The 13272-nt window shown below is 33.8% G+C and overlaps 1 protein-coding gene across 2 annotated transcripts in view; it reads right to left on the bottom strand.

Moving 5' to 3' along the window:
- The window catches only part of CngA (Cyclic nucleotide-gated ion channel subunit A), a 195868-nt gene that overhangs the window by 100357 nt on the left and 82239 nt on the right, over positions 1-13272 (bottom strand). The window lies entirely within an intron of this gene.

The raw sequence follows: 13272 nt of genomic DNA, 5'->3' as shown, positions 1-13272 counted from the left end.
CTGGATTCAATCGGTACCTTTAGGACTAAAATTTAACAGGTCAATTGAAAAGTTCCCGGCCTGACACATAGATGGCCCTACTAGAATTAAATCCACATGTTTTTTAGTTAGTCCTAACCCTCAGAAGATGCGTGTATAAATTTGAGAGCATTTTGAGTGAAGCAAATTTTATTATTGTGAAAAAAATGGATAAAAATTAATTTCGCATGTTGATAAAATATTGCTTTTTGAAGGGAAAAAAACAGTTGAATACAGGAAAATCAACCATCTAGGACTGGTATGCTAAGACGTGGTGAAAAGAGTACCGAAGACGGTGAATGCAGTGGACGCCCAAAAGAGGTTGTTATCGACGAAAACACTTTAAAAATCCACAAAATGATTTTGAATGACCGCAAATTGAAACTAAATAAAATAGCAGACACTCTAAAGACACTCTAACGTGTACATCATATCATTCACGAATATTTTGGGTATGAGCAAGCTGCGTGCAAAGTAGGTGCCGCGCGAACTAACTTTGGACCAAAAACAACGACGAGTTGATGATTCGGCGTAGTGTTTGAAGATGATAAAGCGTAACAAACCGAGTTTTTGCGTCGATATGTGACAATGGATGAAACATGGCTCCATCATTTTACTCCGAGGTCCAATCGACAGTCATCCGAGTGGACTGCACACGATGAACCCGCTTCAAAGCCTGGGAAAACGCAACAGTGGGCTGGCAAGGTTATGGCGTCTGTATTTTGAGATTCGCATGGAATAGTTTTCATTGACTACCTTGAAAAAGGAAGGACCATTAACAGCTACTATTGTATAGCGTTATTGGGCCATTTGAAGGATGAAATCGCCGAAAAACGACCGCATTTGAAGAAAAAGGAAGTGCTGCTTCACCAAGACAATGCCCTGTGTCAAAAATCCATGAATTGGGTTTCGAATTGCTTTCTCATCCACAGTATTCTCCAAATCTGGCCCCCAGAGACTATTTCCTGTTATCAGATCTCAAAAGAATGATCGCTTGAAGAAAAGGTCAAATCGTACTACAAAAATGGTAGCGAGATGTTGGAGGGTCGCTGTAATCAGTGTATCACCCTTGAAGGGAATTATGTTGAATACAAAAAACTAATTTTGCCAAAAAAAAAGTGTTTAACTATGGTAGGCCGGGGACTTTTCAATTGACCTGTTAGAACCTCCTCCTTTTTTGAAGTCGGTTAGAAAGAGCCAAAAATATATAGAGAAAGTTATATTCTCGCTAATTTCTCGTTTTATTCTCTTTATATAAATCTTTAAATCAATTCCACTCCGAACGGTTGAGCGTGAGGTCGCTGTCTCCACGTTGAAATAAAAAAAAAAACTCGCCGGCTTTAACGGCAACGTTTCGCGGCGAAAATTATTTTATTATTCAAGGTGTCGATGTGACACTAAACGCCAATTAGGCGGTCCACTACGTGAGGGTACTACATTTGAATAAATTAACTGCGGAGCGAAAGGTTAAAATTCAGCTGTACCTTTGAGTGCGATAACTAATGGAAAGGCATTTTTTTCGTAAACAAAATCAAAATGGATTGTCTACGGGGGATATCACGAAGTTACGATTATCAATTTTTCGCTTTGTTTTGCTCAGATTTTAGTTTTTTCCCCATAAATATCAATTACTTGATGAAATCCTCTATTTTGTTCCTTCATAGACCTCAACAATCCAGACTAATTAAAGTATGATTAGGATTTAAATTACCGAGGCCAGGTATATATTCCTACAAATTAGTTTTATCGCTTTTAACTTTTTTTTAGCAGGAGCTTTTCAAATACTTTAGCTATTACTGGAACCAGTGAAAATTGCCGATAATATTTTACTTCATTTGGTAATTTTATAGATTTCGAAGCCATAAGTAGAATCATGATAATTTTCATCATAACAATGTTACACAAATCAAGTTGGTGGGTTTTATAATTGCCTTTCTTAATAGATTTTTCAGCACTTGTCCTGATGTCGCTATTTATAGCTTTGTTTTAGTGTAAGAAGTTAATATTAAAAAACGAATTTACTATAAACTTTTGGATTTTTTCCCCACAAATTTCAATTACTTGATGAAACCCTCTGTTTTGTTTCTTTGTAGACCTCAACACTCAAGATTATCTAGTCTGGTCAGGATTTAAATTACTGACGCCACGTATATATGCCTATAAATTAATTTTATCCCCTTTAACTTTTTTTGCAGGAGTTTTTCAAATACTTTAGATATTAGTGGAAGCAGTGAAAATTGCCGATAATATTTTACTACATCTGGTAATTTTATAGATTTCCAAGCCATAAGTAGAATCATGGTAATTTTCATCATAACAATGTTACACAAATCAAGTTGGTGGATTTTATAATTGCCTTTCTTAATAGATTTTTCAGCACTTGTCCTGATGTCGCTATTTATAGCTTTGGAAACTTGTTTTAATGTAACAAGTTAATATTGAAAACGAATTTATTATAAACTGAAAATAAGAAATATGGAATGGTGGCATATCATTCACTTTTATTTGCAAAACTGGACCTAATTGGTACTTATAAGATTAAGGTTTACTATTTCGATAGCCAAAGAAGATACATTTTGGATTTTTTTCCCCCAAATTTCAATTACTTGATGAAACCCTCTGTTTTGTTTCTTGTAGACATCAACAATCCAGATTAATTAGTCTGGTCAGGATTTAAATTACTGAGGCCACGTATATATGCCTTAATATAAATTAGTTTTATCGCCTGAAACTTTTTTTGCAGGAGTTTTTCAAATATTTTAGATATTAGTGGAAGCAGTGAAAATTGCCGATAATATTTTACTTCATCTGGTAATTTTATAAATTTCCAAGCCATAAGTAGAATCATGGTAATTTTCTTCATAACAACATTACACAAATCAAATTGGTGGGTTTTATAATTGTCTTTCTTAGTAGATTTTTCAGCACTTGTCCTGATGTCACTATTTATAGCTTTGGAAACTTGTTTTAATGGAACAAGTTAATATTGAAAAACGAATTTATTACAAACTGAAAATAAGAAATATGGAATGGTGGCATATCATTCACTTTTATTTGCAAAACTGGACCTAATTGGTACTTTTGAGATTAAGGTTTAGTATTTCGATAGCCATTGCAGATACCTTTTGGATATTTTCCCCATACATTTCAATTAATTCATAAAATCCTCTGTTCACAGACTCAACAATCCAGACTAATAGAAGTCTGATCAGGATTGAGGGCAGGTATATATGCTATATAATTAGTTTTAAATGATCTTTTTTTTAAAGCTTTAATATGACAAATCGGTACGATGTATTTCAATCAATGTATTGTCTATTGATATCAGCTACTTTTTCCCATCTTTAAGGCAATTTACGGATTTTATTGCGAAAGAACGATGCATATTTTGAGGTTATTCACGATACGACCAATTCTTGAGAATTATCATAAAAAGTGACGTGCTTCTCAGCAGGTCACGACACATATGTCGGAACAAGTAGTATTCTAATGGAGCAAGATCTGGAGGAGTGGGATAGCACTTTTTTAAGTCCCTTTTAATCACTTTTGTAACAAGTGGTTGTCCAGCGTTGTCATGCTGAAGAATAACATTATTGTATCTTTGCTTGTATTCTGGCCCTTTTTGGTGTAGTGCTCAGCTCAAACGAATTTTCATTGGTGGATTCACCGAGTAATGCCTTAAAAACCTCGTCTTCTTCGTCCTCGTCAATTTTTTTGCCTGTCAGAACGCTCTTTGTCTTCGGTGTTAAAATCACCACTTTTAAAACGTCGAAATCAGTATTCACATGTCGAAATCGATGGTTGCCATGAGCTTCACGCAGCATTCGACCGTATTTAGCCGCCTTCTTATACAAGCTGAAATAAAAAAATAAAACTTCCCGTATATGCGATTTACTCGATACAAATTCAGACATTTTCAACGCACTGAAAAAATGTTTGTTCACATTTCGCGCTTCAACATGAACTTATTATAGATGCTTTTAACGTTAACACAGAGTAACACCGTTTGATGTACATCCTTTAAAATTAGTTTATAGGTCCACAGTTATAATACGAAAAAAGGACATTTAATACACATCTGACAAAATGGTGCTAAACAAAGGGTTATTATAACGTTTCCACTAAGTTTTGCATACATAATTGTTTCATTGTAATTTTGTTTGCGGTGGCAGATAAATGGCAAAAATGTACATATTTGCTCAATGCTGCTCATTTGCTATCCTGGAAAGTGACTACATGCGTTATCTAACAGTAATAGGGCTTTTATTGGAAGATTATGCTCTTTTTGGATCTGGAACATTTGCGTTTACAAAATCATTTTAATAACTGAAGGACAAATCGCTTGTGAGACCGTTGAAGGAATATAATGCTTATCCTCCAGGCAGTTTTTGAATAATCATCAGGAATATCATCAATAATCAACAGGAATATTAAATTTTCTAAATGAGCGCAGATGTTTTGCTTTTCCTGTAGTCACTGGATAAAGTCTAAAGGTAAAACATAAAGTGTTTGTGAATTATATGCATTAGTACAAGTAAGAAAAGTCCTTCATTGTTTATCTATTTTCCGGCTTTCTACTAGGACAGGCTTTTTTTTTCGACAAGGACAAATTATACTTTTCTAAACTCTATTACTCTTAAGTCTACCTAGCTAATTACTTTCATCAATTTTTTTTGAATGTTTGTATTAATTATAGATAATTTCTCACTTAGATAGTAGTCGAATACCATATCTTGTTACAAATCATTTTAGCTCGCTATCACTATATTGGTCTCTTAAGTTTTTTTATTTAAAGTTGTAGTACTTTCATTGAATATTTCTCCGCTTATTGGGACATACTTTTCCCATTGTTTTAAAAACCAGTTATAGAAAGATTTCTCCATTTTAGGCCCTATTGCATGTTTCATAGGCTTCCAAATCTTTTGTAGGTTCTTTATGAAATGTATGTCTTTACATGCTTGATTTTACAGACTATAAAGTGATAGAAAAGGATACTGAGGGTAAACCTAACCTTTATTTCCAGAGGTCTTATATATATATATATATATATATATATATATATATATATATATATATATATATATATTTTATATATAGCAATAATATATTTATAATAAATATGTATATAGAATAATTAACAGGAAAAAAAAGGAAGTGGAAGAAATGATATTATTCTAAATCTCAGCAAGATAAAACTAAGTTGAATAATCTTATATAGCAGCTGAGACATAAAATTAAACAATTGGTATTAAAGCTAGAGCTGAGTATTCGCTCTAGAGAGCCATGAGCTTGGCTAGAGATAATTAGGAGAAGCCGGCAAGATATGTAAACCACATCAAAATAATGTTTCAATCCCATGTAGTGGATGATGTTATATACTACCTTGCGAAGAAAGGAAAGGAAGAAGGAATAATATTAGCGTAAAAAAGGGCTTTGATCTTATTACCTGGAAAATATTGTAGGAACTTCCAGCAAAAGCACTAATTAAGATCATCAACTTAATAAATGCTTCATCTAGATTATAATATGTACCACTATTGTGGAACCTTCTCTGGAACCACCTGGATGAAATAATTAGGTTTCTGAAAGGCCACCTTATGAAATATCGTCTTACCGGTCAATATATTTTATTTGAAAAAGTTCCATTGGGAAGATGATTCCGGATCATAATTTTTATATATAGAAATGCATGTATATATATCACTACATAGTACAAAACAAAGTCGCCTTTTCTGTCCCTATATCCCTATGTGCGCTTAAATCTTTAAAACTACGCAACGGATTTTGATGCGGGTTTTTTCAATAGATAGAGTGATTCAAGAGGAAGGTTTATATGTATAATACATGCATAATATACTAAGGCAACATTGCTAATTTTAGAGGTTTCTAACGTGATGTCGTAAATTAACCTATTTTTTTTAGGCTTATTTAGCAATTAGTAAAAACGCTGCCTAACCCTACGAGTTAGATCAAATTAATGTACACCATAAAAAGGTCTACAAAAAAGTAAGCGATGGTATATGTTTATCTTTTAGGGATAACCCACATTAACCATTTTTATTGTTTACTTTTTACTTGAGAAAATGGCTTATTTACGAAGCTATTTTAAGCAATACGGCATTAATCCTTATCGAATTAAGTACCTTAAATACAGTGTGCAATTAATATAGATCAATATGGTTCCTTACAGCATGTAAATTAAACAAATATTTTCGGAGATATTACAAATTTAAAATTTGCGTTTAAAAATATGTAATGTAATAAAAATTGTATGAATTTAGATATTCCAAAGATAGCAGGAAATCTTCATAGTAAGTATAGGGGAAGAGGAATTGTTTTACTCCAAATTTAATGCGTGCAGGCCAAGGGCAATAATGAATGAACCAAAAATACTGGATCGATTTTAATCATGTTTTCATTGAGTGACATAGGCATATATATTTTATGCCCGTGCAAAGTCGGAGCGGGCCGCTATGTTTTTATATACAACGTTCATATTTTTTCTGTAGTGTATTTAATTTAGTATCAGCATTGCACCCGTGCGAAGCCGGGGCGGGTCGCTAGTATATATATATATATATATATATATATATATTTCAGTTTATTTCGTGTAAGCGGAAATAGAATAAAAGGAAGCAAAACCTGAAGATGGCTGATGAAATTCTGCCGCAACGTCGTCAAGATATTAAATATTCCTCTAAGAAAACACCTTCAAAACTTGTTCGCACGCCTTTGCAGCAGTTGGTACAAGAAGCTTTTTTTTCTCGATCTCTTTCCCAATTAGCATCCATCCGTCACATTTATCAGACCTATCTGATGAGAAAATTACCTTTAAGTAACATATCGTACTTCTAACTTGGAATTATTTTGCCAGAAAAGACTACGTATTTCTATATAGCCACAGCAGGAAATAATTCTTACCCACACATCTTACCAAATCAATAAATATATTTATTGTCAATCCAGCTCAACATAATTGATATGATTTATTAGAACGAGTAATTACAACTTTTTAATTATTCGTTATGATATTCCGAGAGAACTTGTTAAAGAGACTTACTGACAGTTAAAATCTTAATAAACCTGCCGAAACGTTGTACTGAGACGGGTCGAAAATTATTTATTCCAGCAGACCAATTTCTTTTTATCGTATAATTTTGAGTCTCCGACAAGACCCGGGCTGCTTTTGACGGCGATCTAAAAATGATTGACTTTATTTCGATATCGCTTATCTTAAGAATTAATTTCTTAAGATTTTAATTCAGTCGTTTTGTATTTTTGAATTTATTTCGCTCGGCCGAAAATATATCAATTTCTAGTAAAATCGACAGTCATCCGAGTGGACTGCACACGATGAACCCGCTCCAAAGCGTGGGAAAACGCAACAGTCGGCTGGCAAGGTTATGGCGTCTGTATTTTGGGACGCGCATGGAATAATTTTCATTGACTACCTTGAAAAAGGAAGGACCATTAATAGTGACTATTACATAGCGTTATTGGACCATTTGAGGGACGAAATCGCCGCATTTGAATAAAATTAAAGTGTTGCTTCACCAAGACAATGCACCGTGTCACAAGTCAGTGAATACGATGACAAAAATTGCGTGAATTGCAAAAAAATCCATGAATTAGGCTTCGAATTGCTTCCTTATCTACCGTATTTTCCACATCTGGCCTCCGGCGACTATTTCCTGTTCTCAGATCTCAAAAGAATGCTCGCTGGAAATAAAAAATTTCGTCGAATGAAGAGGTAATCGCCGAAACTGAGGCCTATTTTGAAGCAAAGGACAAATCCTACTACAAAAATGGTATCGAAAAGTTGGAGGATCGCTATAACCAACGTATCACTTGATTGATCACGATCATTGAAGAGAATTATGTTAAATAAAAGAAATTAATTTAGCTAAAAAACATTTATTTTACTATGGTGGGCCGCGGACTTTTCAATTGGCCTGTTATTTCACACCGAGCGTGCAAAATTCGCGCATTTCTCGAACATTTCTTCCCACAGAACGTATTCCATTCGGAAATAAGCAAACAAACGATTATATCGCATCTGGATTACCTAACGTCAAAAACAAACCGATTTTTCTCGATCAAAAACATGTCGGTATTTATTCCGGGGACTTATCCGGCTTATATTTAACACGTACACGCCATTCCTCAAACCGCAACGCCCTCTACGGCGCGCACAACTAACAGAATTTGCAATAAACACGGCGCTATGAGAAAATCCAGTAAAATGATATTTTCCCCGGAATTTATGGACCATCTTAATCCTGATGGCGCGTACTCGATTTCCATAAATCCTCGCTCTTGCTTTACCTTAAAGCCAGGAACGTATGCGTTGGATTACAGCGGTACCACTTGCGATTCAAACTGGTTTGAGGTTTCGAAACAGTTTATATTCGGTTATGATGCAAGAAGGACTGTGAAAAATAGAAGGACTCGTATAATTTTAATTACCGTTGGGAATTATAGACCGAAAACAGTCGACAGTCGCGAAATAGTCGAACTAGTCAATGGTCAAAGAAGCAGACGACAGAAAATATTAACCTGTCTTCTGTGTCACTCTGTTCATATTATCAGGTTTTATATTGGAAACATCATATTAGACTGTTGTCTAACAAAACACATTAGAACCAAAATAAAACAACTATATTAGTTAGTCGGAAAATACTCTCAAGTTTATCTAAAATCAAAAAGGTTGATTTATAAGACAATTATAAAGCCAATTTGGATCTATGGGGTGCGAATATGGGGTTGCAATAAAAATTCAAATCAACTAGTCATACAACGCTGTCAAAACAAGGTTCTTCGATTGATTACCAATGCCTATCGCTACGTAACCAACGAAGAACTGCACGATGACCTGGAAATCAAATGGATTTGCGAAGTTATCCAAGATTTCGTCTTGAAACACGAAAGAAGATTACTAAATCACACTAACGTGGAAGCAATACAACTGCTGGACAGCGCGCAGGTTGTCAGGAGATTGAAGCGAACCAAACCATATGAATTTATATAAAGTGTATACCTTTAGTATAAACTATAACTATAAGTTATTATAATTTTATAATTGAGCAATACATATTGATGTATTTTCTCGCACTCGTCTTGCTTAATTAATCCAAGTACAAATGAAATGTAGTAATAAATTAATTTATAATTAAGATTGTACTAAGAGTGTCTCATAAAGATGTTATAAAAAAAATATTATGAGGTTGAATTATAAAAAACTTTTCCGTTAGCTTTATTTAATTTTTTCGTACAAACTTTGTTCTGACAACAGCAATAAAGAATTATATAGATTGGTGCAGTGGTTCGGAAGTCATGCGCATACATACATTTAGGCGCGATTCATTTTTGTTTATATAGATTTATATAAACAAATACATACTTTTAAAAACTCATATCATCAACATCCATTTCTTAGAAGTGAGATGGAAAAAGATATTTATAGTTACACAAATATTTACTTTTGATTAATATATTTTTATAAATATTTTACTATTTATGTTCGCCGCGTTTCAAGAATACTTTGGAAATCTGTCGCCAACTGAGACTACAGATTATTCATTACGGAAAGCAACAAGAAAGATCAAAAGACACCAGAATTATCCTATAAAAAAGGATAATTGGACAATAAACAATAACAAGTCAGTTGAAAAGTCCCCGGCCTGAGAAATAGATGGCGCTAGTAGAATTAATCCATATGTTTTAGCCCTAACCCTCTAAAGATTCGTGCATAAATTGGACAGCTGTCGAATCATTAGTTTATGAATTATAGCGTTTTGAATGAAGCAACTTTTGTTATTGTGAAAAAATGGATAAAAGCAATTTCGCGTATTGATAAAATGTTACTGGAACGCTTGAAGGACGAAATAGCCGAAAAACGAAGACAATGCCCGCAGACACCGCCCCAAAAATCCAGGAATTCGAATTTCTTCCTCATCCACCGTATTCTCCAGATCTGGCCGCCAGCGACTATTTCCTGTTCTCACAGAAAGAAATTTTGGTCGAATGAAGAGGTGATCGACGAAACTGAGGCCTATTTTGAAGCAATGGACAAATTGTACTACAAAAATGGTATCGAAAAGTTGGAAGGTCGCTATAATCACCCTTGAAGGGAATTATGTTGAATAAAAAAAACTAGTTTTAAGTTAATAAAAATGCTTAAAAAATATGTACATAATAATCGTTGTAATGACTAAATAAAAATAAACAAAAAACTTATTTAATCTATTTGCTGTACGTACCTACCTAAACCTATTTATCTATTTATAATATTATTTTTAGTACTACCAACTGATTACTTTGAAGTCGGTACCGAGCAGCAAATTATATTTGTTTTGTTCGTAATTTCGTTTTGTCCATATGTTACAAAATAATATTACTTTTGTATTGTTAAGCCTCGGCATCGACTTCAAACTAATCACTTGGTAGTAGTTCAAATACAATCGTAAATAGATAAATAGTTTTGGGTAAGTATTAAGCTAAATTGTGTGTATATAGTAGAATATAAAATACGTGCAGTGGATAGGTTAAATATTACAACGATTATTATATACATATTTTATTTTATAAGGTTTTTTTGTTTTAAAGTTCGATTATTTTTTAATTTTTAGTGAGTTCCTTACTTATTTCTTGAAGTCGGTTCAATTTTCTTGTTAAAATTATTTTATTTTTCTCTTTTTAGTGTTAGATATTTATAGTCCGATTATTTTAGAAAAAAAAAATGTGAACATATTTTACGTGCCTCAGAATTTGAGGTTTTCCCTCGATTTCTCCCCTTTCCCGCAACAGATCCTGACTTGGTTCCAACGGGGCCATCTCGGAAGTGCATTCTTTTGAATAAAAAAAATAATTTTGAAAATAGGTCCATAAATGTCAAAGAAATCGGCGAACATACATTAAAAACATATATACAGCCGAACGTAGAACCTCCTCCATTTTTGAAGTCGGTTAAAAACATATGCCTTTCCCGGCTGATCTTTTTAAAGACGAAGGAAATAAATCACAGATATTCTAAATTCCCAATTTCAGAAACAAATAATAATGAGGAAGATTATTGTAAAAGAACTCGAGGATATGATCTAATAACAGTGAAAATATTACAAGAACTACCACAGAAGAGTATAACATTCACATTTAATGCAATATTATGAATTAGTTATTTCTCTAGCTTTTGAAAGTAGCTAAAATAATCATGATTCTAAAACAGCGGAAAAAATTAAAATCGCAACCATAAAAGCAACCATTGCTCTGTGAGATTTAAACTAGGGATATTGTCCACCGAAAAAAATATCGATATTTCGATATATCGTTTTCGATATTTAAAAAAAATAAGTATCAATTTTAAAGGATTATTAAAAATTATAATTAATTTGTTGTCAAGAAATATCGAAAAATGTCGGCTAAAAAATATCGATATATCGGCCAAGAATATCGATATATATTTTTCAGAAAATATCGATATTTTATATGCATCCCTAATTTGAACCATTAACTGTCGCCTTAACCATTACTGAACTAAAGTGACACTTATATACTTATATACACACGTCAATTTCGTTATAAAGAGAGAAAAGTTTCGAGTGATAAAGAGAGAAATACGCTTGTATTTTTTAATACAACAATCCATAGTCGGTACTTGAGAATGAAGGAATCTCACAAAAATAAAGGCTTGGACAACGTTAATATAGTCTTCTATATTTCAGATCGCTTCCTACGATCTTGATCCATGTCTTTTTCGGAGCTGTTCACTGTATCTTCCACCCAAAGGTCGATTTTGTAATAAAAGTGGGTGAGGAAATAGTTAAATTTTCATTAGACAAACATCTCCAGGCCAATGTAATCTGCATTTCCGAATTGATTTTGCCTTGGGCATCGCATATGAAATACCTCGAGCTTACACATATAAGACTGTAACAGTACCCAAAACTTGGAGCGAAAAAAAGGATAGGCACGATTAGCGTTGGAAATAAGTGGATTTTAATGTTAATTGTAATATTTCCTGGGTTCCTTAGGTACCATTTTGGATAATTAAAACTCTAAACTAACAAGTCAATCGAAAAGTTCCCAGCCTACCATATTAAAACACATTTTTTTTGGTAGTACCTTTTTCAAGGTAGTCAATGAAAGTTATTCCATGCGCATCCCAAAATACAGACGCCATAACCTTGCCAGCCGACTGGATTGCCGAGCGGGTCCGTCGTGTGCAGCCCACTCGGATGACTGTCGATTGGACTTCGTAGTGAAATGATGGAGCCATGTTTCATCCATTGTCACATATCGACGCAAAAACTCGGGTTTATTACGCTTGATCATCTTCAAACAATACTCCGAATCATCAACTCATCGTTGTTTTTGGTTAAAAGTGAGTTCGAGCGGCACCCACTTTGCACAGAGCTTTCTCATACCAAAATATTCGTGAATGATATGATGTACACGTTCAGTTGATATCTTTAGAGTGTCTGCTATTTCATTCAATTTCAATTTACGGTCATTTAAAATCCTTTTGTGGATTCTTAAAATGTTTTCGTCGATAACAACCTCTTTTGGGCGTCCACTGCGTTCACCGTCTTCAGTGCTTATTTCGCCACGTCTAGTCTTGGCATACCAATTCCTGACGGCTGATTTTCCTGGGGCAGTGTCTAAAAATTCGGCATCAAGCCATTTGTTTCACAATAACAAAAGTTGCTTCACTCAAAATGCTATAATTAACAAACTAATGATCCGACAGCTGTAAAATTTATACACGCATCTTTTGACAGTTAGGGCTAACTAAAAAACTAATAACTAATTCTAGTAGCGCCATCTATATGTCAGAGCTGGGACTTTTAAATTGGCCAGTTATATCTTGAATGATTCAACTTATTACTTCGACGGTAGATGCCGCTTTATTCTCCTGTATTACTGATCCCAAATACTTGAACTTGTGCACTTGCTGGATCCCATTGAGATTTACAATAGCAGACGATCTATATATTGTCAATACTTCGGTATTCACTACTATGTTGAAAGCTGTGAAGAGATGACATCTCCTTGGCGAACACTGTCTCTGAAGTCGAATAAATTTAACAAATCATGTCACACCCACACATAGCTATTGGAACCATCGTAATATGCCTGAAAAATTTTTAATACAGTGTATATCCTAAGAGCCAACAAGTGTAGAGGGGTTCCCCTGGGCATAAATAAAAACGACCAATTATTTAAAATGAATATAATTTTTTAAGCATATCTTATGTA

The sequence above is a fragment of the Rhynchophorus ferrugineus genome, unplaced genomic scaffold, assembly GCF_030347505.1.
Source record: "Rhynchophorus ferrugineus isolate W39M unplaced genomic scaffold, kcgeb_rfMv2 rfM10, whole genome shotgun sequence".
NCBI classification, from domain to species: Eukaryota; Metazoa; Arthropoda; class Insecta; order Coleoptera; family Curculionidae; genus Rhynchophorus; species Rhynchophorus ferrugineus.
This window is presented reverse-complemented; position numbering and strand designations above follow the sequence as displayed.